We start from the raw sequence: 25,163 nt of genomic DNA, 5'->3' as shown, positions 1-25,163 counted from the left end.
GCCCCTTCCTTCCTCTCCCCCTCGTCCCCCTCTCCATCTCCCCCATCTTTCCTCCTTCCCTTCCCCACAGCACCTGTATATATGTATATATGTTTGCACATATTTATGCTCGTCTGCTGTGTGACCTTGGGCAAGTCACTTCACTTCTCTGTGCCTCAGGGACCTCATCTGTAAAATGGGGATTAAGGCTGTGAGCCCCACGTGGCACAACCTCATTATCTTGTATTTATCCCAGCACTCAGAACAGCACTTGGCTCATAGTAAGCGCTTAACAAATACCATCGTTATTATTATTATTAATCTCTGTGCCTCAGTGACCTCATCTGTAAAATGGGGATAAAAGCTGTGAGCCCCACGTGGGACAACCTGATTATCTTGTATTTACCCCAGCGCTTAGAACAGCACTTGGCACATAGTAAGCGCTTAACAAATACCATCGTCATTATTATTATTAATCTCTGTGCCTCAGTGACCTCATCTGTAAAATGGGGATTAAGGCTGTGAGCCCCACGTGGGACAACCTAATTAGCTTGTATTTACCCCAGTGCTTAGAATAGCGCTTGGCGCATAGTAAGCACTTAACAAATATCATGATTATTATTATTAATCTCTGTGCCTCAGTGACCTCATCTGTAAAATGGGGATTAAGACTGTGAGCCCCACGTGGGACAACCTGATCACCTTGTATTTACCCCAGCGCTTAGAACAGCGTCTGGCACATAGTAAGCGCTTAAGAAATACCATTATTATTGTTGATCAACTTTATTTCAACCCTTAAAAACAATGAATATGAGAAGCAGCATTGCTCAGTGGAAAGAGTCTGGGCTTTGGAGTAAGAGGTCATGGGTTCAAATCCCAGCTCCGCCACTTGTCAGCTGTGTGACTTTGGACAAGTCACTTCACTTCTCTGGGCCTCAGTTAACTCATCTGTAAAACGGGGATTACATTTTACATTGCCCCCCGTGGGACAAGCTGATCACCTTGTAATTTCCCCAGCGCTTAGAACAGTGCTTTGCACATAGTAAGCTATTAATAAATGCCATCATTATTATTATTATTAATGATAGACTGTGAGCCCGCTGTTGGTTAGGGACCGTCTCAAGATGTTGCCACCTTGTACTTCCCAAGCGCTCAATAAATACGATTGAATGAATATATGTTTGTACATATTTATTACTCTATTTATTTATTTATTTTACTTGCACATATTCACTATTCTATTTATTTTATTTTGCTAATATGTTTTGTTTTGTTGTCTGTCTCCCCCCTTCTAGACTGCGAGCGCGCTGTTGGGTAGAGACCTTCTCTATATGTTGCCAACTTGGACTTCCCAAGCGCTTAGTACCGTGCTCCGCACACAGTAAGCGCTCAATAAATACGATTGAATGAATGAATTGCACATAGTAAGCGCTTAATAAATGCCATGATTATTATTATTATTGATGATAGACTGTGAGCCCGCCGTTGGGTAGGGCCCGTCTCTAGATGTTGCCAACTTGTACTTCCCAAGCGCTTAGTCCAGTGCTCTGCCCACAGTAAGCGCTTAATAAATACGACTGAATGAATGAATTGCACATAGTAAGCGCTTAATAAATGCCATTATTATTATTATTATTATTAATAATAATAATGATAGACTGTGAGCCCGCCGTTGGGAAGGGCCCGTCTCTAGATGTTGCCAACTTGTATTTCCCAAGCGCTTGGTCCAGTGCTCCGCACACAGTAAACGCTCAATAAATACGATTGAATGAATGAATTGCACATAGGGAGCGCTTAATAAATGCCATGATTATTATTATTATTAATGATAGACTGTGAGCCCGCTGTTGGGTAGGGCCCGTCTCTAGATGTTACCAACTTGTACTTCCCAAGCGCTTAGTCCAATGCTCTGCCCACAGTAAGCGCTCAATAAATACGATTGAATGAATGAATTGCACATAGTAAGCGCTTAATAAATGCCATTATTATTATTACTACTATTAATAATAATAATAATAATAGTAATAATAATAATAATAATGATAGACTGTGAGCCCGCCGTTGGGTAGGGCCCGTCTCTAGATGTTGCCAACTTGTACTTCCCAAGCGCTTAGTCCAGTGCTCCGCACACAGTAAACGCTCAATAAATACGATTGAATGAATGAATTGCACATAGTAAGCGCTTAATAAATGCCATTATTATTATTATTATTATTATTAATGATAGACTGTGAGCCCCCTGTTGGGTAGGGCCCGTCTCTAGATGTTGCCAACTTGGACTTCCCAAGCGCTTAGTACAGTGCTCTGCACACAATAAGCGCTCAATAAATACGATTGAATGAACACACACCCAACAGTACTGCATGAAATAAAGTCTAGAAGACGCCACTTTTAGAGCGCCCGGATAGCTCAGTCGGTAGAGCATCAGACTTTTAATCTGAGGGTCCAGGGTTCAAGTCCCTGTTCGGGCGAAGTTTTTTTTTAAATGTGTTTTTTTATATGGTTTTTAAATGTTTTTTTATATGGTTTTTTAATGTGTTTTTTATATGGTTTTAAAATGTGTTTTTTTATATGGTTTTTTAATGCGTTTTTTATATGGTTTTAAAATGTGCTTCTTATATGGTTTTTAAATGTGTTTTTTATATGGTTTTTTAATGTGTTTTTTAATATGGTTTTTTAATGTGTTTTTTTATATGGTTTTTATGTGTTTTTATAGGTGTTTTAATGCGTTTTTTATGTGCTTTTAATGTGTTTTTATGTGTTTTTATATGTTTTAATATGTGTTTTAATATGTGTTTTATGTGGTTTTTACGTTTTTATATGTGTTTTATGTGTTTTTATATGTGTTATATGTTTTTATAGGCATTTTCATATGTATTTTTAATATGTATTTTTATATGTGTTTTTATGTGTTTTATATGTATTTTTGCATGTATTTTCTACGCATTTTACATGTATTTTTATATCAATCGTATTTATTTAATCGTATTTAATCGTATTTAAACACATATCGCTTCTATGTGTTTTATATGTATTTTTTACATATAGTTTTTATATGCATTTTTGTATTCATTCATTCAGTCGTATTCAATGAGCGCTTACTGTGTGCAGAGCACCGTACTAAGCGCTTGGGAAGTCCAAGTTGGCAACATCTAGAGACGGTCCCTACCCAACAGTGGGCTCACAGTCTAGAAGGGGAAGACGAAGAACAAAACAACACATATTAACAAAAGGAAATAAATAGAATAGTAAATATGTACAAGTAAAATAAATAAATGGAGTAATAAATATGTACAAACATATAAACATATATTCATTCATTCATTCATTCATTCAATGGTATTTATTGAGCGCTTACTGTGTGCAGAGCACTGTACTAAGCGCTTGGGAAGTCCAAGTTGGCAACATCTAGAGACGGCCCCTACCCAACAGTGGGCTCACAGTCTAGAAGGGGGAGACAGAGAACAAAGCAGGACACATTAACAAAATAAAATAAATAGAATAGTAAATATGTACAAGTAAAATAAATAAATGGAGTAATAAATATGTACAAACATATAAACATATATACATTCATTCATTTATTCATTCAATGGCATTTATTGAGCGCTTACCGTGTGCAGAGCACTGTACTAAGCACTTGGGAAGTACAAGTTGGCAACATATAGAGACGGTCCCTACCCACCAGCGGATCACGGTCTAGAAGGGGGAGACAGACAACACAACAAAACATATTAACAAAATAAAAAGAATAAATATGTACAAATAAAATAAATAAATAAATACAGTAATAAATACATACAAACATATATACATATATACAGGTGCTGTGGGGAGGGGAAGGAGGTAAGGCGGGGGGGTGGATTATATGTATTTTTATATGTATTTTTAATATAGATTTATATATATTTATATAGATTTTAATATAGATTTTTTGATATAATTTTTTAAATGTTTTGTATATAGAACTATATTAAAGAAATAACTTGAAGTGGGGGGGGTAGTTGAATACATACTTGAAGTAGTATGTATTTTTATATGTATTTTTAATATAGATTTTCATATAGATTTTCATATAGGCCCTGCTGAGAGCTCACCTCCTCCAGAAGGCCTTCCCAGACTGAACCCCTTCCTTCCTCTCCCCCTCTTCCCCCTCTCCATCCCCCCATCTTACCTCCCTCCTTTCCCCACAGCACCTGTATATATGTATATATGTTTGTACATATTTTTTTACTCTATTTATTTATTTATTTAATTTATTTGTACGTATCTATTCTATTTATTTTATTTTGTTAGTATGTTTGGTTTTGTTCTCTGTCTCCCCCTTTTAGACTGTGAGCCCACTGTTGGGTAGGGACTGTCTCTAGATGTTGCCAATTTGTACTTCCCAAGGGCTTAGTACAGTGCTCTGCACATAGTAAGCGCTCAATAAAGACGATTGATGATGATGATGATGATATAGCTTTATATATATAGATTTTAATATAGATTTTTGATATAATTTTTTAAATTTTTTGTCTATAGAACTATATTAAAGAAATAACTTGAAGGGGGGGGGGGGACGTAAAGTGTTTTTAAGCCATTTTCAAAATGTCGCAGTTGCTAAAACTAAACGTGTAGGAGGGGTTGGCCCCTATGGGGCCTGTCCGGACTGCAGAGGAGGCCGGAATTTTTCAGGAAGGGAAAAAAATTAGATCCTTCGCGATAAATAAATGACACTTCGCAATAAATGCCACTGATTGATAATTGGAGGCCTTCCCAAACTGAGCCCCCCTCCTTCCTCTCCCCCTATTCCCCTCCCCATCCCCCCCGCCTTACCTCCTTCCCCTCCCCACACCACCTGGATATATGTTTGTACAGATTTATTACTCTATTTATTGTATTTGTACATATTTACTATTCTATTTATTTTATTTTGTTAATATGTTTTGTTGTGTTGTCTGTCTTCCCCTTCTAGACTGTGAGCCCGCTGTTGGGTAAGGACCGTGTCTACATGTTGCCAACTTGGACTTCCCAAGCGCTTAGTACAGTGCTCTGCACACAGTAAGCGCTCAATAAATACGATTGATTGATTGATTGATTCCCAAGCCCTTAGTACACCGCTCTGCACACAGTAAGCGCTCAATAAATACCATTGAATGAATGAATGAATAAATAAATACCACTGAATGAATGAATGTATATATGTTTATATGTTTGTACATATTTATTACTCTATTTTACTTGTACATATTTACTATTCTATTTATTTTCTTTTGTTAATATGTTTTGTTTTGTTGTCTGTCTCCCCCTTCTAGACTGTGAGCCCGCTGTTGGGTGGGGATTGTCTCTATATGTTGCCAGCTTGTATTTCCCAAGCGTTTAGTACAGTGTTCTGCACACAGTGAGCGCTCAATAAATTCCATTGAATGAATGAATGTATATATGTTTATATGTTTGTACATATTTATTACTCAATTTTACTTGTACATATTTACTATTCTATTTGTTTTCTTTTGTTAATATGTTTTGTTTTGTTGTCTGTCTCCCCCCTTCTAGACTGTGAGCCCGCTGTTGGGTAGGGGCCGTCTCTAGATGTTGCCAACTTGGACTTCCCAAGCGCTTAGTACAGTGCTCTGCACACAGTAAGTTGCCAACTTGTACTTCCCCAGCGCTTAGTACAGTGCTCAGCACACAGTAAGCGCTCAATAAATACCATTGAATGAATGTATATATGTTTATATGTTTGTATATATTTATTACTCCATTTATTTATTTATTTTACTTGTAAATATTTACTACTCTATTTTATTTTGTTAATATGTTTTGTTTTGTTCTGTCTCCCCCTTCTAGACTGTGAACCCGCCGTTGGGTAGGGACCGTCTCTAGATGGTGCCAACTTGTACTTCCCAAGCGCTTAGTACAGTGCTCTGCACACAGTAAGCGCTCAATAAATACGATTGAATGAAGGAATGATTGGTATTTATTTTACTTGTACATATTTACTATTCTATTTATTTTATTTTGTTAATATGTTTTGTTTTGGTATCTGTCTCCCCCTTCTAGACTGTGAGCCCACTTTTGGGCAGGGACTGGCTCTAGATGTTGCCAACTTGGACTTCCCAAGCGCTTAGTACAGTGCTCTGCACACAGTAAGCGCTCAATAAATACGATTTGAATGAATGAATGAAAAAGGTGATGTAAATAAAAAGGGTCATGAATGAGATAATTTAGAAAACAGGCCTGAAAATCAGACCTCTGCCCTAGAGAGGAACTGTCTGAAGGCAGAGGTGGCTTTCAGTTAGTTCAGCGCTTAGAACAGTGCTTTGCACATAGTAAGCGCTTAATAAATGCCATCATCATTATTATTATTATTACTTCAAAAACTTCTCACCACCTTTCAGCCTTCTTCCCACCTCCCCCAGGGTCTAGCACATACGTGAATGTCTCCAGTAGGTTTAACTCGGTGTGCTTATAGCTATATGTTTTTGTCAATTTCATTCAATCGTATTTATTCATTCATTCATTCAATGGTATTTATTGAGCGCTTTCTGTGTGCAGAGCACTGTACTAAGCGCTTAGGGAGGACAAGTTGGCAACATAGAGAGACGGGCCCTACCCCACAGCGGGCTCACAGTTTGGAAGGGGGAGACAGACAACAAAACAAAACATATTAACAGAACAAAATAAATAGAATATGTGCAAGTAAAATAAATAGAGTAATAAATATGTACAAATATATCTGTGTGCAGAGCACTGTAGTAAGTGCTTCAAGGAGCTACAGACTTAAGCTAATTTATAGTTATTCTTCCCTGATTCAATTTATATTGTTGGATTCTTTACTTCTTACAGCTTTATTGCAAAAGAACCTAAACATATAGTAGTCATTGTAATCCTTCGCGAAGGAGAATTTTGTGTTCCCTAAGTACAACAAATACACATTTAAAAGAAAAATAAAATAAAAGGAGGGTTCGCCCGAACAGGGACTTGAACCCTGGACCCTCAGATTAAAAGTCTGATGCTCTACCGACTGAGCTATCCGGGCTCCTGGTGCTGGCTTCTACAACTTCCTCTTCTGAAGGACTTACACTAGGCCAGCTAATTTTTTCCACTCATTTTAATAATAATAATAATAATAACGTTGGTGTTTGTTAAGCACTGTTCTAAGCGCTGGGGTAGATACAAGGTAATCAGGTTGTCCCACGTGGGGCTCACAGTCTTCATTCCCATTTTACAGATAATAATAATAATAGTGATGGTATTTGTTAAGCGATTACTATGTGCCACCCCATTTTACAGATAATAATAATAAAAATAGTAATGGTATTTGTTAAGCGCTTACTATGTGCCACCCCATTTAACAGATAATAATAATAATAGTGATGGTATTTGTTAAGCGCTTACTATGTGCCACCCCATTTTACAGATAATAATAATAATAGTGATGGTATCTATTAAGCGCTTACTATGTGCCGAGTACTGTTCTAAGCGCTGGGGTAGATACAATCATAATAATAATAATAATAATGACATTTATTAAGCGCTTACTATGTGCAAAGCACTGTTCTAAGCGCTGGGTAATCAGGTTGTCCCACAGTCTTCATCCTCATTTTAGTAGATAATACTACTACTACTAATAATAATGATGATGGCATTTGTTAAGTGCTGGGGTAGATAAAATAATAATAATAATAATTATAATGGGATTTATTAAGCGCTTACTATGTGCAAAGCACTTTCTAAGCGCTGGGTAATCTGGTTGTCCCACAGTCTTCATCCCCATTTTACAGATAATACTACTACTAATAATGATGATGGCATTTGTTAAGCGCTTACTATGTGCAAAGCACTGTTCTAAACGCTGGGATAGATACAATAATAATAATAATAATGACATTTATTAAGCGCCTACTATGTGCAAAGCACTGTTCTAAGCGCCGGGTAATCAGGTTGTCCCATGCGGGGCTCACAGTCTTCACCCCCATTTTACAGATAATAATAATAATAATACTGGTATTTGTTAAGCGCTTACTATGTGCCAAGCACTGTTCTAAGCGCTGGGGTAGATACAAGGTAATCAGGCTGTCCCACGTGAGGCTCACAGTTTTAATTCCCATTTTACAGATGAGGTAACAGTCCCAGAGAATAATAATAATGATGGTATTTGTTTAGCGCTTACTATGTGTCAAGCACTGTTCTAAGCGCTGGGGTAGATACAATAATAATAATAATAATAATGGCATTTATTAAGCGCTTACTATGTGTAAAGTACTGTTCTAAGCGCTGGGTAATCAGGTTGTACCACATGGGGCTCACAGTCTTCACCCCCATTTTACAGATAATAATAATAATAATAATAATGGTATTTGTTAAGTGCTTACTATGTGCCAATCACTGTTCTAAGAGCTGGGGTAGATACAATAATAATAATAATAATGGCATTTATTAAGCACTTACTATGTGCAAAGTACTGTTCTAAGCGCTGGGTAATCAGGTTGTCCCACACGGGGCTCACAGTCTTCACCCCCATTTTACAGATAATAATATTAATAAATAATAATAATAATAATAACAACAATAATGGTATTTGTTAAGCGCTATGTGCCAAGCACTGTTCTAAGCGCTGGGGTAGATACAAGGTAATCAGGCTGTCCCACGTGAGGCTCACAGGTTAATTCCCATTTTACAGATGAGGTAACAGTCCCAGAGAATAATAATAATGATGGTATTTGTTTAGCGCTTACTATGTGTCAAGCACTGTTCTAAGCGCTGGGGTAGATACAATAACAATAATAATAATAATAATAATGGCATTTATTAAGCGCTTACTATGTGCAAAGTACTGTTCTAAGCGCTGGGTAATCAGGTTGTCCTAAGCGGGGCTCACAGTCTTCACCCCCATTTTACAGATAATAATAATAATAATAATAATGATAATGGTATTAAGCGCTTACTATGTGCCAAGCACTGTTCTAAGCGCTGGGGTAGATACAATGATAATAATAATAATAATAATGGCATTTATTAAGCACTTACTATGTGCAAAGCACTGTTCTAAGCGCCGGATAATCAGGTTGTCCCACGCGGGGCTCACAGTCTTCACCCCCATTTTACAGATAATAATAATGATAATAATAATAATGGTATTTGTTAAGCACTTACTATGTGCCAAGCACTGTTCTAAGCGCTGGGGTAGATACAAGGTAATCAGGCTGTCCCACGTAAGGTTCACAGTTTTAATTCCCATTTTACAGATGAGGTAACAATCCCAGAGAATAATAATAATGATGGCATTTGTTTAGCGCTTACTCTGTGTCAAGCACTGTTAAGCACTGTCTCTGTTGCTGAATTGTACTGTCCAAGCGCTTAGTACAGTGCTCTGCACCCAGTAAGCGCTGAGGGACAACGAGGGACAACCTGATGGCCTTGTATCTGCCCCAGCGCTTAGAACAGTGCTTGGCACATAGTAAGCGCTTAACAAATACCATCATCATCATGAAGACTGTGAGCCCTACGTGGGATAACCTGATTACCTTGTATCTACTCCCCCCATCTTACCTCCTTCCCTTCCCCACAGCACCTGTATATATGTATATATGTTTGTACATATTTATTACTCTATTTATTTATTTATTGCATTTGTACACATCTATTCTATTTATTTTATTTTGTTAGTACGTTTGGTTTTGTTCTCTGTCTCCCCCTTTTAGACTGTGAGCCCACTGTTGGGTAGGGACTGTCTCTATATGTTGCCAATTTGTACTTCCCAAGCGCTTAGTACAGTGCTCTGCATATAGTAAGTGCTCAATAAATACGATTGATGATGATGATGATGATCTACTCCAGTGCTTAGAATAGTGCTTGGCACATAGCGCTAAAAAAGTCCTATTATTATTATTATTACTATTATTATTATTATTATTACTATTATTATCATTATTACTATTATTATTATCATTATTAATTCGGCCAATTCCGCTCTTCCTGCTATCCAGGCGTGGGCTGTTATTGCTTAAGAAGGGTTTTTATTCTTATTTTTCACTATTGTGAGGCCTCCTGAAGATGCTTTTTACGGGAGGTCACCTTCGTTGCCTCTTCGGGCCCCCACCCCTCATTTAAAAAGGGAAATTAAACCCCCTTTCTGGCTGTTGATTCATTCATTCGATCGTATTTATTGAGCGCTTACTGTGTGCAGAGTACTGTGCTAAACGCTTGGAAAGTACAATTCAGCAACAAAGAGAGACAGCCCCTGCCCACAATGGGCTCACAGTCTAGAAGGGGGGAGACAGATATCAAAACAAGTTAACAGGCATCAATCAATCAATCAATCAATCGAATTTATTGAGCGCTTACTTTGTGCAGAGCACTGTACTAAGCGCTTGGGAAGTACAAGTTGGCAACATATACAGTCCGTACCCAACAGTGGGCTCACAGTCTAAAAGGGGGAGATGGAGAACAAAACCAAACATACTAACAAAATAAAATAAATAGAATAGATATGTACAGGTTAAATAAATAAATAAATAGAGTAATAAATATGTACAAACATATATACATATATACAGGTGCTGTGGGGAAGGGAAGGAGGTAAGATGGGGGATGTTATATCAAAAACATTGATATAAACAAATAGAATTATAGATATATACACATCATTAATATAAATAGAATTATAGATATGTACAGATGTACATCACCGTGTATCTCTCCCAGCGCTTAGAACAGTGCCTTGCACATAGTAAGTGCTTAATAAATGCCATCATCATTATTATTATTATTATTATTACATACACACATATTTACAGGAGAAGCATATATATACATACATGCATATATATACGGGAGAAGCATCGTGGTTTAGTGGAAAGAACACGGTCTTGGGAGTCGGAAGACCTGAGTTCTAATCCTAGCTCCACCACTTGTCATCTGTGTGACCTTGGGCAAGTCAAATCAGAGGTCATGGGGTCAAATCCCAGCTCCGCCAATTGTCGGCTGTGTGACCTTGGGCAAGTCACTTAACTTCTCTGTGCCTCAGTTCCCTCATCTGGAAAAGGGGGATGAAGACTGTGAGCCCCCCGTGGGACAACCTGATCACCTTGTAGCCTCCTCAGCGCTTAGAACAGTGCTTTGCACATAGTAAGCGCTCAATAAATGCCATCGTTGTTATTATTTCTCTGTGCCTCAGTTACCTCATCTGTAAAATGGGGATGAAGACTGTGAGCCCCCCGTGGGACAACCTGATCACCTTGTATCCTCCCCAGTGATTTGAACAGTGCTTTGCACATAGTAAGCGCTCGATAAATGCCATCGTTATTATTATTTCTCTGTGCCTCAGTTACCTCATCTGTAAAATGGGGATTAAGACTGTGAGCCCAACGTGGGACAACCTGATTACCTTGAATCTACCCCAGTGCTTAGAACAGTGCTTGGCACATAGTAAGAGCTTAACAAATACCATTATCCTTATTATTATTAGGAAACATGTCTACCAATTCTATTACATTGTATGCTTCCAAGCACTTAGTACAGTGCTCTACACATAGTAAGCACTCAATAAATGCCCCTGGTTCACTGATTGGATTAGAACTCAGGTCCTCCTGCAGTACCATTTATATCCTGTTTTCACCCCTTCCTCAGCCCCATAGCACTAATGCACATATCTGTAATTTAATTATTTTATTTATTTATACCAATGCCTCTCTTCCCCTCCGGGGAGGAGGGCAGAGCAGAGTGGGGGAGAGGGGGTGCTGAGGAAGAGGGATTTAGTCTGGGAAGACCTCCTGGAGGAGGTGAGCCATAAGAATGATTCTTATTCAGTAGGGCTTGCAGAGGGAGAGGGAGAGGGAGAGGGAGAGAGGGAGGGAGAGAGAGAGGGAGGGAGGGAGAGAGAGAGAGGGAGGGAGGGAGAGGGAGGGAGAGAGAGAGAGGGAGGGAGAGAGAGGGAGAGGGAGAGAGAGAGAGGGAGGGAGGGAGAGGGAGGGAGGAGGAGGGAGGGAGGGAGAGGGAGAGGGAGAGAGAGAGAGAGGGAGAAAGGGAGGGGAGAGGGAGGGAGGGAGGGGGAGGGAGGGAGAGGGAGGGAGAGTGGGAGAAAGGGAGGGGAGAGGGGGAGAGGGAGGGAGAAGGAGAGGGAGAGGGAGGGGGGAGAGGGAGAGGGGGAGGGAGGGAGGGAGAGGGAGGGGGAGGGAGAGAGGGAGGGGGAGGGAGGGAGAGGGAGGGAGGGGGGAGGGAGGAGAGGGAGGGAGGGGGGAGGGGGGAGAGGGAGGGAGAGGGAGGGAGAGGGAGGGAGAGGGAGGGAGGGGGGGACAGGGAGAGAGGGAGGGGGAGGGGGAGGGAGGGAGGGGGAGGGGGGAGAGGGAGAGAGGGAGAGAGGGAGGGGGAGGGAGGGAGAGGGAGGGGGAGAGGGAGAGAGGGAGAGGGAGGGAGGGAGAGGGAGAGGGAGAGAGAGAGAGAGGGAGAAAGGGAGGGGAGAGGGAGAGAGGGAGGGGAGAGGGAGAGAGAGAGGGAGGGAGGAGGGAGAGAGAGGGAGGGAGGAGGTAGAGAGAGAGAGAGGGAGGAGGGAGAGAGAGGGAGGGAGAGAGAGACGGGGGAGAGAGAGACAGAGACAGAGAGGAAGGGAGAGAGGGGGAGAGGGGGAGGGAGAAAGGGAGGGAGAGGGAGAGGGAGGGAGAGGGAGAGGGAGGGAGAGAGGGAGGGGGAGAGACAGGGAGGGGAGAGAGAAAAAGAGACAGGAAGGGGAGAGAGCGAGACAGGGAGGGGGGAGAGAGAGAGGGAGGGGGAGAGAGAGACAGGGAGGGAGGGAGGGAGAGAGAGAGACAGGGAGGGGGCAGGCAGGGAGGGAGGGGGAGAGAGAGAGAGAGAGAGACAGGGAGGGGAGAGAGAGGGGGGATGGAGGCTGGAGGGGGAGAGGGAGGGGGGATGGGGGAGAGAGGGAGGGACGGAGGGGGACAGAGAGGGAGGGAGGGGACAGAGAGGGAGGGATGGAGGGAGGGGGAAAGGGAGAGAGGGAAAAGGAGAAAGAGAGAGGGGGGGAGGGGGAGCCCGATGGTGGTAGAGACCGTCTCTGTATGTTGCCAACTTGTACTTCCCAAGCGCTTAGTACAGTGCTCTGCACACAGTAAGCGCTCAATAGATGTGATTGATGATGATGATGATTGTACTTCCCAAGCGCTTAGTACAGTGTTCTGCACACAGTAAGCGCTCAATCAGTATGAATGAATGAATGAATGAATGAATGAATGAATGAATGGGGGGGAGAGAGGGGAGCTGGAGAGAGAAAGAGCGCAGGCGCGCCTCTCCTCTATGGTCCGGAGAGGCGGAAGAAGAGGCGGGTCCGCTCTATCCGCCGGCCGCGGGGCGCCTCTGTGGCCGGAAGCGGTCGTGCGGCCATGTTGGGGGGGCGGAAGTGTCGTCCCGGTGGGCCGCCGCGGAAGATGGCCGCGCGAGGCGGCGGCCGAGGGGGCGGTGAGGGGGCCTGTGAGGGGGCCGCTCCGGGACGGGCGGCGCCAGCGCGGGACATGGCGCGGCCTTAGGGGCGAGGGGGAGCCGACGCCCCCGACGCCCCCCGCCGCCCCCGCCCGGAGACACGCCGCCTGCCTGCCTGCCTGCCAGTACCGCCCACGACCCTTCTCTAGTGACGATGGTATTTATTAATAATAACAATAATAATAGTCATAATGATGATGGTGTTTGTTAAGCGCTTACTATGTGCCAAGCACTGTTCTAAGCGCTGGGGGGGGGGGTATACAAGGCGATCAGGTTGTCCCACGTGGGGCTCACAGTCTTCATCCCCATTTTACAGGTGAGGTAACTGAGGCCCAGAGCCACGCTGCTTCTCATTTTACAGCTGAGGCCCAGAGAAGTGAAGTGACTTGCCCAAAGTCACCCAGCTGACAAGTGGCGGAGTCGGGATTTGAACCCGTGACCTCGGACTCCCAAGCCCGGGCTCTTTCCACTGAGCCACGCTGCTTCTCATTTTACAGATGAGGGAACTAAGGCCCAGAGAAGTGACGTAACTTGCCCAAAGTCACACAGCTGACAAGTGGCGGGGGCAGGATTTGAACCCGTGACCTCTGACTCCCAAGCCCGGGCTCTTTCCACTGAGCCACGCTGCTTCTCATTTTACAGATGAGGGAACTGAGGCCCAGAGAAGTGAAGTGACTTGCCCAAAGTCACACAGCTGATAATTGGCGGAGCCGAGATTTGAACCCATGACCTCGGACTCCCAAGCCCGGGCTCTTTCCACTGAGCCACGCTGCTTCTCATTTTACAGATGAGGGAAGTGAGGCCCAGAGAAGTGAAGTGACTTGCCCAAAGTCACCCAGCTGACAAGTGGCGGAGGCGGGATTTGAACCCGTGACCTCTGACTCCCAAGCCCGGGCTCTGTCCACTGAGCCACGCTGCTTCTCATTTTACAGATGAGGGAACTAAGGTACAGAGAAGTGACGTAACTTGCCCAAAGTCACACGGCTGACAAGTGGCGGGGGCAGGATTTGAACCCGTGACCTCTGACTCCCAAGCCCGGGCTCTGGCCACTGAGCCACAATGCTTCTCATTTTACGGATGAGGGAACTGAGGCCCAGAGAAGTGAAGTGACTTGCCCAAAGTCACACAGCTGACAAGTGGCGGGGGCGGGATTTGAACCCATGACCTCGGACTCCCAAGCCCGGGCTCTTTCCACTGAGCCACGCTGCTTCTCATTTTACAGATGAGGGAACTAAGGCCCAGAGAAGTGAAGTAACTTGCCCAAAGTCACATAGCTGACAAGTGGCGGGGGCGGGATTTGAACCCGTGACCTGTGACTCTCAAGCCCGGGCTCTTTCCACTGAGCAACGCTGCTTCTCATTTTCCTGATGAGGGAACTGAGGCCCAGAGAAGTGAAGTGACTTGCCCAAAGTCACACAGCTGATAATTGGAGGAGCCGGGATTTGAACCCATGACCTCTGACTCCCAAGCCCGGGCTCTTTCCACTGAGCCACGCTGTTTCTCTGTTAAGCGCTTACTATGTGCTAAGCTGTGTTCTAAGCGCTGGGGGGGATACAAGGCTATCAGGTTGTCCCACACGGGGCTCACAGTCGTAATCCCCATTTGACAGATGAGGGAACTAAGGCCCAGAGAAGTGAAATGACTTGCCCAAAGTCACACAGCTGAGTCCCAAGCGCTTAGTGCAGTGCTCTGCACACAGTAAGCGCTCATTAAATACGATTGATTGATTGATTGAGTGGCGGAGCCGGCATTTGAACGCATGACCTCCGACTCCAAAGCCCGGGCTCTTTCCACTGAGCCACGCTGCTTCTCTGTTAAGCGCTTACTGTGTGCAAAGCACTGTTCTAAGCGCTGAGGGGGGATACAAGGCGATCAGCTTGTCCCACGTGGGGCTCACAGTCTTCATCCCCATTTTACAGATGAGGGAACTGAGGCCCAGAGAAGTGAAGTGACTTCCCCAAAGTCACACAGCTGACAAGTGGCGGAGGCGGGATTTGAACCCATGACCTCTGACTCCAAAGCCCGGGCTCTCTCCACTGAGCCACGCTGCTTCTCTCTTAAGTGCTTACAATGTGCAAAGCACTGTTCTAAGCGCTGGGGGGGGATACAAGGCGATCAGGTTGTCCCACGTGGGGCTCACAGTCTTCATCCCCATTTTACAGATGAGGGAACCAAGGCACAGAAAAGTGAAGTAACTTGCCCAAAGTCACACAGCTAAGTGGCGGAGGCGGGATTTGAACCCATGACCTCCGACTCCAAAGCCCGGGCTCTTTCCACAGAGCCACGCTGCTTCTCTGTTAAGCACTTACTATGTGCAAGGCACTGTTCTAAACGCAGAGGGGATATACAAGGTGATCAGGTTGTCCCACTTGTCATCCCCATTTTACAGATGAGGGAATTAAGGCACAGAGAAGTGAAGTGACTTGCCCAAAGTCACCCAGCTGACAAGTGGCGGAGGCGGGATTTGAACCCATGACCTCTGACTCCAAAGCCCGGGCTCTTTCCACTGATAAACGCTGCTTCTCTGTTAAGCGCTTACTGTGTGCAAGGCACTGTTCTAAATGCTGAGGGGGAATACAAGGCGATCAGATTGCCCCACGTGGGGCTCACAGTCTTAACCTGCATATATGTTTGAACGGATTTATTGCTCTATTTATTTACTTATTTTACTTGTACATATCTATTCTATTTATTTTCTTTTGTTAATATGTTTGGTTTTGTTGTCTGCCTCCCCCTTCTAGACTGTGAACCCGCTGATGGGTAGGGACCGTCTCTATGTGGCAAGATATTTCAGTTCTCTGTGTTTCAGTTCCCTCATCTGCAAATTGGGGATTCAATACCAGCTTTCCCTCCTACTTCAACCGTGAGCCCCATGTGGGACCTGATTATATTAAATCTACCTCAATCAATCAATTATTTTATTTTGTTAGTATGTTTGGTTTTGTTCTCTGTCTCCCCCTTTTAGACTGTGAGCCCACTGTTGGGTAGGGACTGTCTCTGTATGTTGCCAATTTGTACTTCCCAAGCGCTTAGTACAGTGCTCTGCACGTAGTAAGCGCTCAATAAATACGATTGATGATGATGAATCGTATTAATTGAGCGCTTACTGTGTGCAGAGCACTGTGTCAAGCACGCAGGAGAGTCATCTAGACTGAGCCCGTTGTTGGGTAGGGACCGTCTCTATGTGTTGTCAACTTGGACTTCTCAAGCGCTTAGTACAGTGCTCTGCACACAGTAAGCGCTCAATAAATATGATTGATTAACCTATATATATGTGTGTACATATTTATTACTCTGTTTTACTTGTACATATCTATTCTATTTATTTTATTTTGCTAATTATGTTTTGTTCTCTGCCTTCCCCTTCTAGACTGTGAGCCCACTATTGGGTAGGGACCGTCTCTATATGCTGCCGACTTGTACTTCCCAAGCGCTTAGTACAGTGCTCTGCACACAGTAAGCGCTCAATAAATATGATTGATTAACCTGTATATATGTATATATGTTTGTACATATTTATTACTCTGTTTACTTATTTTACTTGTACATATCTATTCTATTTATTTTATTTTGCTAATATGTTTGTTTTTCTTCTCTGCCTCCCCCTTCTAGACTGTGAGCCCGCTGTTGGGTAGGGACCGTCTCTATGTGTTGCCAACTTGGACTTCCCAAGCGCTTAGTACAGTGCTCTGCACACAGTAAGCGCTCAATAAATGCCATTCAATGAATGAATGAATATGTTACCAACTTGGACTTCCCAAGCGCTTAGTCCAGTGCTCTGCACACAGTAAGTTGTACATATTTACTATTCTATTTATTTTATTTTGTTAATTTGTCTTGTTTTGTTGTCTGTCTCCCCTTTGGGGACTGTGAGCCCGCTATTGGGTAGGGACCATCTCTGTTACCAACTTGTACTTCCCAAGTGCTTAGTACAGTGCTCTGCACATAGTAAGCGCTTAACAATTACCATCATTATTATCACTATTATTATTCTCTTCTCTGGGCCTGTGACCCCATCTAGAAATGGGGATTGAGACTGGAAGATTTATTTGGACAGAATTATTACTCTATTTTACTTGTACATATTTACTATTCTATTTTATTGTGTTAATATGTGTTGTTTTGTTGTCTGTCTCCCCCTTCTAGACTGTGAGCACGCTATTGGGTTGGGACCATCTCTATGTTACCAACTTGTACTTCCCAAGCGCTTAGAACAGTGCCCTGCACATAGTAAGCCCTTAACAAATACCATAATTATTACCATTATTATTATTCCCTTCTCTGGGCCTGTGACCCCATCTAGAAATGGGGATTGAGACTGGAAGATTTATTTGGACAGATTTACTACTCTATTTTACTTGTACATTTTACTATTCGATTTATTTTATTTTGTTAATGCGTGTCATTCTGTTGTCCGTCTCCCCCTTCTAGACTGTGAGCCCGCTGTTGGTTAGGGACCGTCTGTATATGCTACCAACTTGTACTTCCCAAGCGCTTAGTACAGTGCTCTGCACACAGTAAACGCTCAATAAATACGATTGAATGAATGAAGCCCCATGTGGAACGGGGACTGTGTCCAACCCCATACTAATGATGGTATTTAAGCGCTTACTATGGGCCAAGCACTGTTCTAAGCGCTGGGGTAGATACAAGGTAATCAGGTTGTCCCACATGGGGCTCACAGTTTTAATTCTCATTTTACAGACAAGGTAGCTGATGCATAGAGATGTTAATCGGCTTGCCCGAGGTCACACAACCGCGATTCGAACCCACGTCCTGTGATTTCCAAGCACCGACTCTTTCCCTTAATTGTGTGCTGAGCACTGTAGTAAGCACTTGATGGGAGCGTGGAGCTGGAAGAATGAAAAGGGCTTTAAGATCAGGGAGGAGGATGAGGGGTTTGAAGATGGCACTTTAGGATGGAGAGGAAGTAGCATAGCCTAGTGGAAAGAGCCCGGGCTTGTGAGGACCTGGGTTTATATTTTGGTTCTGCCATTTGCTTTCTGTGTGACCTTCCGTGCCTTGGTTTCCTCATCTATTTTTCCCTCCCCTTAGACTATGAGCCCCATGTGGGGCAGTGGCTATGTCTGATCCGAGTGTCTCGTGTCTACCCAAAAGATTAGTACAGTGCTCGCCACAATTATTAATATTACTAGGAAAGAGATATGGAAGCAGAGGTAGAGAGAAATGGAGATGGAGAAATTATCTATACATTATTTTTCTCCCTTTAGATTGTAAGCTCCTTGTGGACAGGGATCATGACATCTATTCCCCCAAGTACCTAGAACGGAGCTCTGCATCATCAGTGGTATTCATTGAGCGCTTACTGAATACAGAGCACTGTACCAAGTGCTAGGGAGTGAACAGTATAATCAATCAATCAATCATATTTATTGAGCGCTTACTGTGTGCAGAGCACTGTACTAAGCGCTTGGGAAGTACAAGTTGGCAACATATGGAGACAGTCCCTACCCAACAGTGGGCTCACAGTCTAAAAGGGGGAGACAGAGAACAAAACCAAACATATGAACAAAATAAAATAGACTAGATATGTACAGGCAAAATAAATAAATAAATAAATACATACAGCTACACAGCTGACAATTGGTGGAGCCGGGATTTGAACCCATGACCTCTGACTCCAAAGCCCGTGCTCTTTCCAATGAGCCACGCTGCTTCTCTACCACGCTGCCACCTTGTTCTCTCTCCTCTCTCCACTAAAAGGGGGAAACTGAGAACAAAACCAAACATACTAACAAAATAAAATAAATAGGATAGATATGTACAAGTAAAATAAATAAATAAATAGAGTAATAAGTTAAATAAAGAAATAGAGTAATAACAGTATAACAGAGATGGTAGAAGCGTTCCCTGCCACAATGAGCTTACAGTCTAGAGCGTGCAGTAATATAATAATAATAATAATAATAATTCTTGTATTAAGTGCTTACTATGTGGAAGCACTGTTCTAAGTGCTGGGGAGGATACAAGTTGATCAGGTTGTCCCACGGGGGGCTCACAGTCTTAATCCTCATTTTACAGATGAGGGAACTGAGGCACAGAGGAGTTAAGTGACTTGCCCAAAGTCACACAGCTGACAATTAGACTCAGTGATTATCTTCATAGGAGAAGAAAGTGTTTCATCAAGCAATGTGCTCTTTCTGTTAGCGATACCATAAGATGCTTGGAAGAACAATTGATTATCTGACATCCAGCCTTATGATTAGGGATGAGCTTCTTAGTAGCCCTAATTTTTCCAGCTAATGCATTATCGACCTCTGGTTTGTGAATTTAACTGAACCTGTCAATAACTTTCCATCCGCAAAGCTTACATTGGTAGCGGGTTTTTTATTTCTACAGTCTGCCCTAGTGTATGTTTTCCCTCTTCACCCACACTCAGCCCCACAGCACTCATGTACATATCCGTAATTTATTTTGTCTGTCTCCCCCTCTAGACGGTAAGCTCCTTGTGGGCAGGGAGCATTTCTACCAACTCTGTTGTATTGTACTCTCCCAATTTAGTACAGTGCACTGCACACAGTAAGTGCTCAGTAAATACCATTGATTGATTGGGCGGGGGGGAAGGTCGGGGTCCCTGCGCTCCCAGGAATGTGTTCTGTCTAACCCCAGCTCCTCCATTTGTCTGCTGTGTGTCCTTGGGCAAGTCACTTCACTCCTCCGGGCCTCAGTTCCCTCATCTGGAAAATGGGGATTACGACTGAGGCCCACGGGGGACAACCCTACTACTTTGTATCTACCTTCTTGTATCTGCTGAGAAACAGTGTGGCATAGTGATTAGAGCTTGGGCGCGGGAGTCCGAAGGTCATGGGTTCTAATCCCGGCTGGGCCACTTGTCTGCTGTGTGACCTTGGGCAAGTTGCTTCACCTCTTTGGGCCTCAATTACCTCATCTTTGTAAAATGGGGATTGAAACTGTGAGCCCCACGTGGGACAGGGGCTGTATCCAACCCGATTGCTTGTATCCAACCCAGCGCTTAGTACAGTGCCCGGCACATAGTTAAGCGCTTAACAAATACCATTATCATTATTATTATTGATTGCACTTTGGCTAGAACTAAGAAATTAGGGCACTCTTGTCTGATCAGTAAGCCTTTTCTACGTCCAGTGCTGCATAGCGTCCAAAGCTGCTTTTTAGACTGAGCCCACTGTTGGGTAGGGACTATCTCTATATGTTGCCAACTTGTACTTCCCAAGCGCTTAGTACAGTGCTGTGCACACAGTAAGTGCTCAATAAATACGATTGATTGAAGAAACAGCTTGCGCCCATGTGGTTAAGCGCTACATTGCCAGCTTTTTTTAATGCAAGGTTTTGTAAAAAGCTTCACAGTGTAGGGGAACGTGGTGTGCTCTGCAGCATGTTTATTTTTCCCTGTCTTTAACCAGCCAAATTTAAGCTTCAAACAGTATTTCCCAGTCCTGTTGTGATATTTGGTGACAAAGATTTCTGTGTTAACTTAGTCCTCATCCTCCATGGTTGTTGTAGAATCCAGTCATGTCTCCTTTCAGGCTTTAAGGCAAAAGTCTTCCATTTTTGAGGTCTGTTCTCACACATAATTCTCCTCATCGTTTTGGTTACCTGTCTCTGCTTCATTTCTATCAATCAATCAATCAATCGTATTTATTGAGCGCTCTCCGTGTGCAGAGCACTGTACTAAGCGCCTGGGAAGTACTTCGTCTTCCATAAAATGCCGTTACCAGCATTGCACAATCCAAAAAGGCAATAGAATCCCATGATGTGCTCCCTTATGGTTATATCTTGAATATTCATTGCATTTTATTCACTAAGCGTACCCCCCAAAAAGCAGGTGAGTAGTAGAGTTAGACGCTTCCCTAGCCCCTCTTCATACAACAGTTCGTGCATATTGTGACAGCTTCTCTGAGCAGTTGAAAGGCTCTTTGGGCTGGGTTAGTGTTTTGGATTTAGCTGAGTTTTCTTCAGCTTTACCAATAACTTTGTGTGCTGTGTGAGAAGCACCCTGTACAAAGGGTTTTGGTATGATATGCTTTCAAATTTAGTGCAGCCCAGAGAGTCAACCAAACTAGGTAAAGTGTGTTTGACATATTTTTGTTCAGAAAAATCTGTGCAGAGGTTTCACCTTCCTTGATGAAGGCCTAGGCCTTATTTGATTCTTTGCTGCTTTATTTGGGCTTAAAAACTAGATCGTACACATGGGATATTTTGGATTAAGTTTGAATATATGAGGTTTTTATGATCTGGGGCATAAATGAGCCATTATTTGAGACAGGATGTTAAGCTGGAAAGCACCACAAGAGCACGGGCTTGGGAGTCAGAGGTCGTGGGCTCTAATCCCGCCTCTGCCACTTGTATGCTGTGTGACCTTGGGCAAGCCACTTAACTTCTCTGTGCCTCAGTTACCTCATCTGTAAAATGGCGATTAAAAATGTGAGCCCCAGGTGGGACAGCCTGATTCCCCAGCGCTTAGAACAGTGCTTGGCACATAGTAAGCGCTTAACAAATACCACAATTATTATTATTATTATTACCATGGGGTCAGTTTAGGAGGGAATGTTAGAAAAAGGGAATTGTGTCTTGCATTAATAATAATAATAATGATGGTATTTATTAAGTGCTTACTATGTGCAAAGCACTGTCCTAAGCACTAAGGTTATCAGGTTGTTCCACGGGGGGTTCACAGTCTTAATCCCCATTTTACAGATGAGGTAACTGAGGCCCAGAGAAGTTAAGTGACTTGCTCAAAGTCACACAGCCGACAAGTCGCGGAGCTGGGATTTGATCCCCTGATCTCTGACTCCAAAGTCCATACTCTTCCCACTGAGCCATGCTGCTTCTCCATTGCATTGTTCACACAGTCTGGATACTTGGAAGTAGTGTGTTCACTCAGGGATAGAAGCCCTTCCCTAGTGATTTGGACAAGTCCCGGGAGGAGTGGGGAAGGAGGAACAAAACCAAGGAAATGGCATGGCCCTTTCCACAAAGGAACAGTCAAAGCACAGGTAGGGTAGTTTGTCAAAAGAGATATGTCATGAAAAAATGCCCAATTAGGAGCTTTAAGTAAAACCAGTAGGATGACACATTTTTAGAAAACTGTTTAATGGTGTTTGGTGTATCTGATTTAAAAATAAACTAAGCTCAGATTTCGTTGGGGAAGATCTCAGAGTGCATGAGCTGGGAAAGCCAGATTGTTCTGGAAGAGGACAAGGTGAAATCTTAAGGGGGATTTTGGTTAATTAGAGTTGTACATGTGTAGTCTTTTAGGCTGTGAGCCCACTGTTGGGTAGGGACTGCCTCCATATGTTGCCAACTTGTACTTCCCAAGCGCTTAGTACAGTGCTCTGCACACCGTAAGCGCTCAATAAATACGATTGATTGATTGATCTAGTTGTATGGTCCTTTTTCCCCTTGAGTCTAGCCCTTCAAGGTTGCCTTCAACCTCTGGGGATGGTGTTTGGATTGGTTGGGTTCCTGGCTTCAGTGAACTGACTAGGCAGTATTTAAAGCAGGGCTTCCAGCGCTAAAAAAAATTTCAGTGCCTTTGGAATTCAGTCTTCAGTCAACCTTTAGAGCCAGGTGGAAAGAATTCCTGTTGAAATAGTCGAATGCTTCCCTCCATCTGTAGGGTTTCTCTGAGAGCCGATCAGTAAAAAAGCCAGCAGCAGTATTGCAGAAAGTTTGTCCCACAGGGGCAAATCTATAAGCAGTGGTGGTGGCCTGGCCAGTGTTGTTCTTTTACAGCAACTTTAACAGTCAGTGGTATTGAGTCCTTACTGTGTGTCGGACATTGTACTAAGTGTTGGGGAGGTCAGGAGATAATAGAGTTGGTAGATTCCCTTCCTCAGGGAGCTTACAATAGCAATAATGTTAACGGGTGCCATCCAACAGTCATTCTGCGAGGCGGCTGCTATTACATCGCAGAACAACTTGGAGGGCTGGGGAGGAAAATTTAGATATAGTATTACAAAGAGGAATTTCTTCCCCAGTTGTGGTTGTCTAAATTAGGAGGTTGAGATGTACCCGTCTGACTAATAAAATCACTTGTCAGACTAGATTTTCTGGGGAGCATGTCCCTTGGATTGTAGTCTCTTGAGGGCAGGGATAGTGTCTGCTGACTCTATGGTACTCTCCCAAGCCCCTAGTATATATATATATATATGTTTGTACATATTTATTACTCTATTTATTTTACTTGTACATATCTATTCTATTTATTTTATTTTGTTAGTATGTTTGGTTTTGTTCTCTGTCTCCCCCTTTTAGACTGTGAGCCCACTGTTGGGTAGGGACCGTCTCTATATGTTGCCAACTTGTACTGCCCAAGCGCTTAGTACAGTGCTCTGCACACAGTAAGTGCTCAATAAATACAATTGATTGATAGTACAGGGCTCTGCACATAGTGCTCTGCGCTTAGTACAGTGCTCTGCACACAGTAAGCACTCAATAAATACGATTGATTGATTGATTTATTGCTCAGTAACTGCCACTTCTAGACAGTCTTCTAGACTGTGAGCCCACTGTTGGGTAGGGACCGCCTGTATATGTTGCCAACTTGTACTTCCCAAGCGCTTAGTACAGTGCTCTGCACACAGTAAGTGCTCAATAAATACGATTGAATGAATGGATGAATGCCACTGATTAGAGAAATTGCTCAATGTGGGATGAGAGCAATTACCAAAAGAGAGCCCCCAATGTGTGCCATGGCCGTGGTTTAAATAGTGAGCTTCAGTAGTAGCCGATTAATTTGACTTTGATGCTAGTCAGCAGAGAATATCCCTCTGATTGTGCTCTTGGATACTTTAGGGGAAACTAGCCATTTTGCCCACTTTTCCTGCTGTTCAGAAATCCTGTAGGATTTTGCTGGAAAAGTTCCTGTTCCTGAGTTGAGTCTGAATGATTTTATAGGCTCATGACCCAAGAAACAAATGATGGAATGTTTAGTTTTCTGTCCCATTGAAGACTATATCGGAAAACTCCATAATTGATAGTAATCAAATAGAAGCATGCCCATAATTTCAAGCATCAGGTTTCAGGATTCAGATTCAGAATTTAGGAGGCAGAAGACTGGTAGTTTTCCATTTAGTATTTTAGTCATAGTGAAATCATTGACTATCATTACTCAGATTTTCTGGGTGGAGTAGAAGGGGTGTGGTGTGAGCAAAGGCCTGAATATCTTTTTGGCGGTAGACCTGACTGTTCTGTCTGTTAGCTCTGCGAATGTGAAGGTCATTTGTTGATGTACATTTATTTACTCGTAGTTCCACATTAGGGTGTAAGATCCTTGTATCCAGGGAACATGTTTTGTGTGTTGTAATTCCCAGACACTTAGTAGAGTGCCTCATTGCACTGTACTCAGGTGGTCCTCAGTAAGAGAAGCATCATGTTCTGGTGGCAAGAGCACGGGCTTGGGAGTGAGTTCTAGTCCAGGTTCTGCCACTTCTCTGCTGTGTGACCTTAGGCAAGTCACTTAACTTCTCTGTGCCTAAGTTACCTCACTTATAAAATGGGGGTTAAGACTGTGAGCCCCATGTAGGACAACCTGATTACTTTGAATCTACCCCAGCACTTAGAACAGTGCTTGGCACGTAGTAAATGTTTAACAAATACCATAATAATAAGTATTATTATTAGTAATAAATGCCATGCTAATGATGGTAATAACAATAATTTTTTAAGCACTTTATTGGTGCCAGGCACTGAACTAAGTGCTGAGGTAGATTCAAGATCAC

At 43.1% G+C, this 25,163-nt stretch overlaps 1 protein-coding gene and 2 non-coding genes across 5 annotated transcripts in view; 2 read left to right on the top strand and 1 right to left on the bottom strand.

Moving 5' to 3' along the window:
• The first annotated feature begins 2,377 nt into the window (after positions 1-2,377).
• On the top strand, positions 2,378-2,450 carry TRNAK-UUU. Its single transcript has one exon. It is a non-coding gene; the product is annotated as a tRNA-Lys (tRNA).
• Positions 2,451-6,930: 4,480 nt separating this feature from the next.
• TRNAK-UUU lies at positions 6,931-7,003 on the bottom strand. Its single transcript has one exon. It is a non-coding gene; the product is annotated as a tRNA-Lys (tRNA).
• Positions 7,004-13,545: 6,542 nt separating this feature from the next.
• Positions 13,546-25,163, top strand: part of MDM4 (MDM4 regulator of p53) — a 49,318-nt gene continuing 37,700 nt past the window's right edge. For all 3 annotated transcript variants that reach the window (XM_038749477.1, XM_038749476.1, XM_038749475.1), the window contains exon 1: positions 13,546-13,597. The gene's annotated coding sequence lies outside the window, so the exon portion shown is untranslated. The remainder of the gene's footprint in view (positions 13,598-25,163) is intronic.

This window comes from Tachyglossus aculeatus, chromosome 7, assembly GCF_015852505.1.
Source record: "Tachyglossus aculeatus isolate mTacAcu1 chromosome 7, mTacAcu1.pri, whole genome shotgun sequence".
NCBI lineage: Eukaryota > Metazoa > Chordata > Mammalia > Monotremata > Tachyglossidae > Tachyglossus > Tachyglossus aculeatus.
This window is presented reverse-complemented; position numbering and strand designations above follow the sequence as displayed.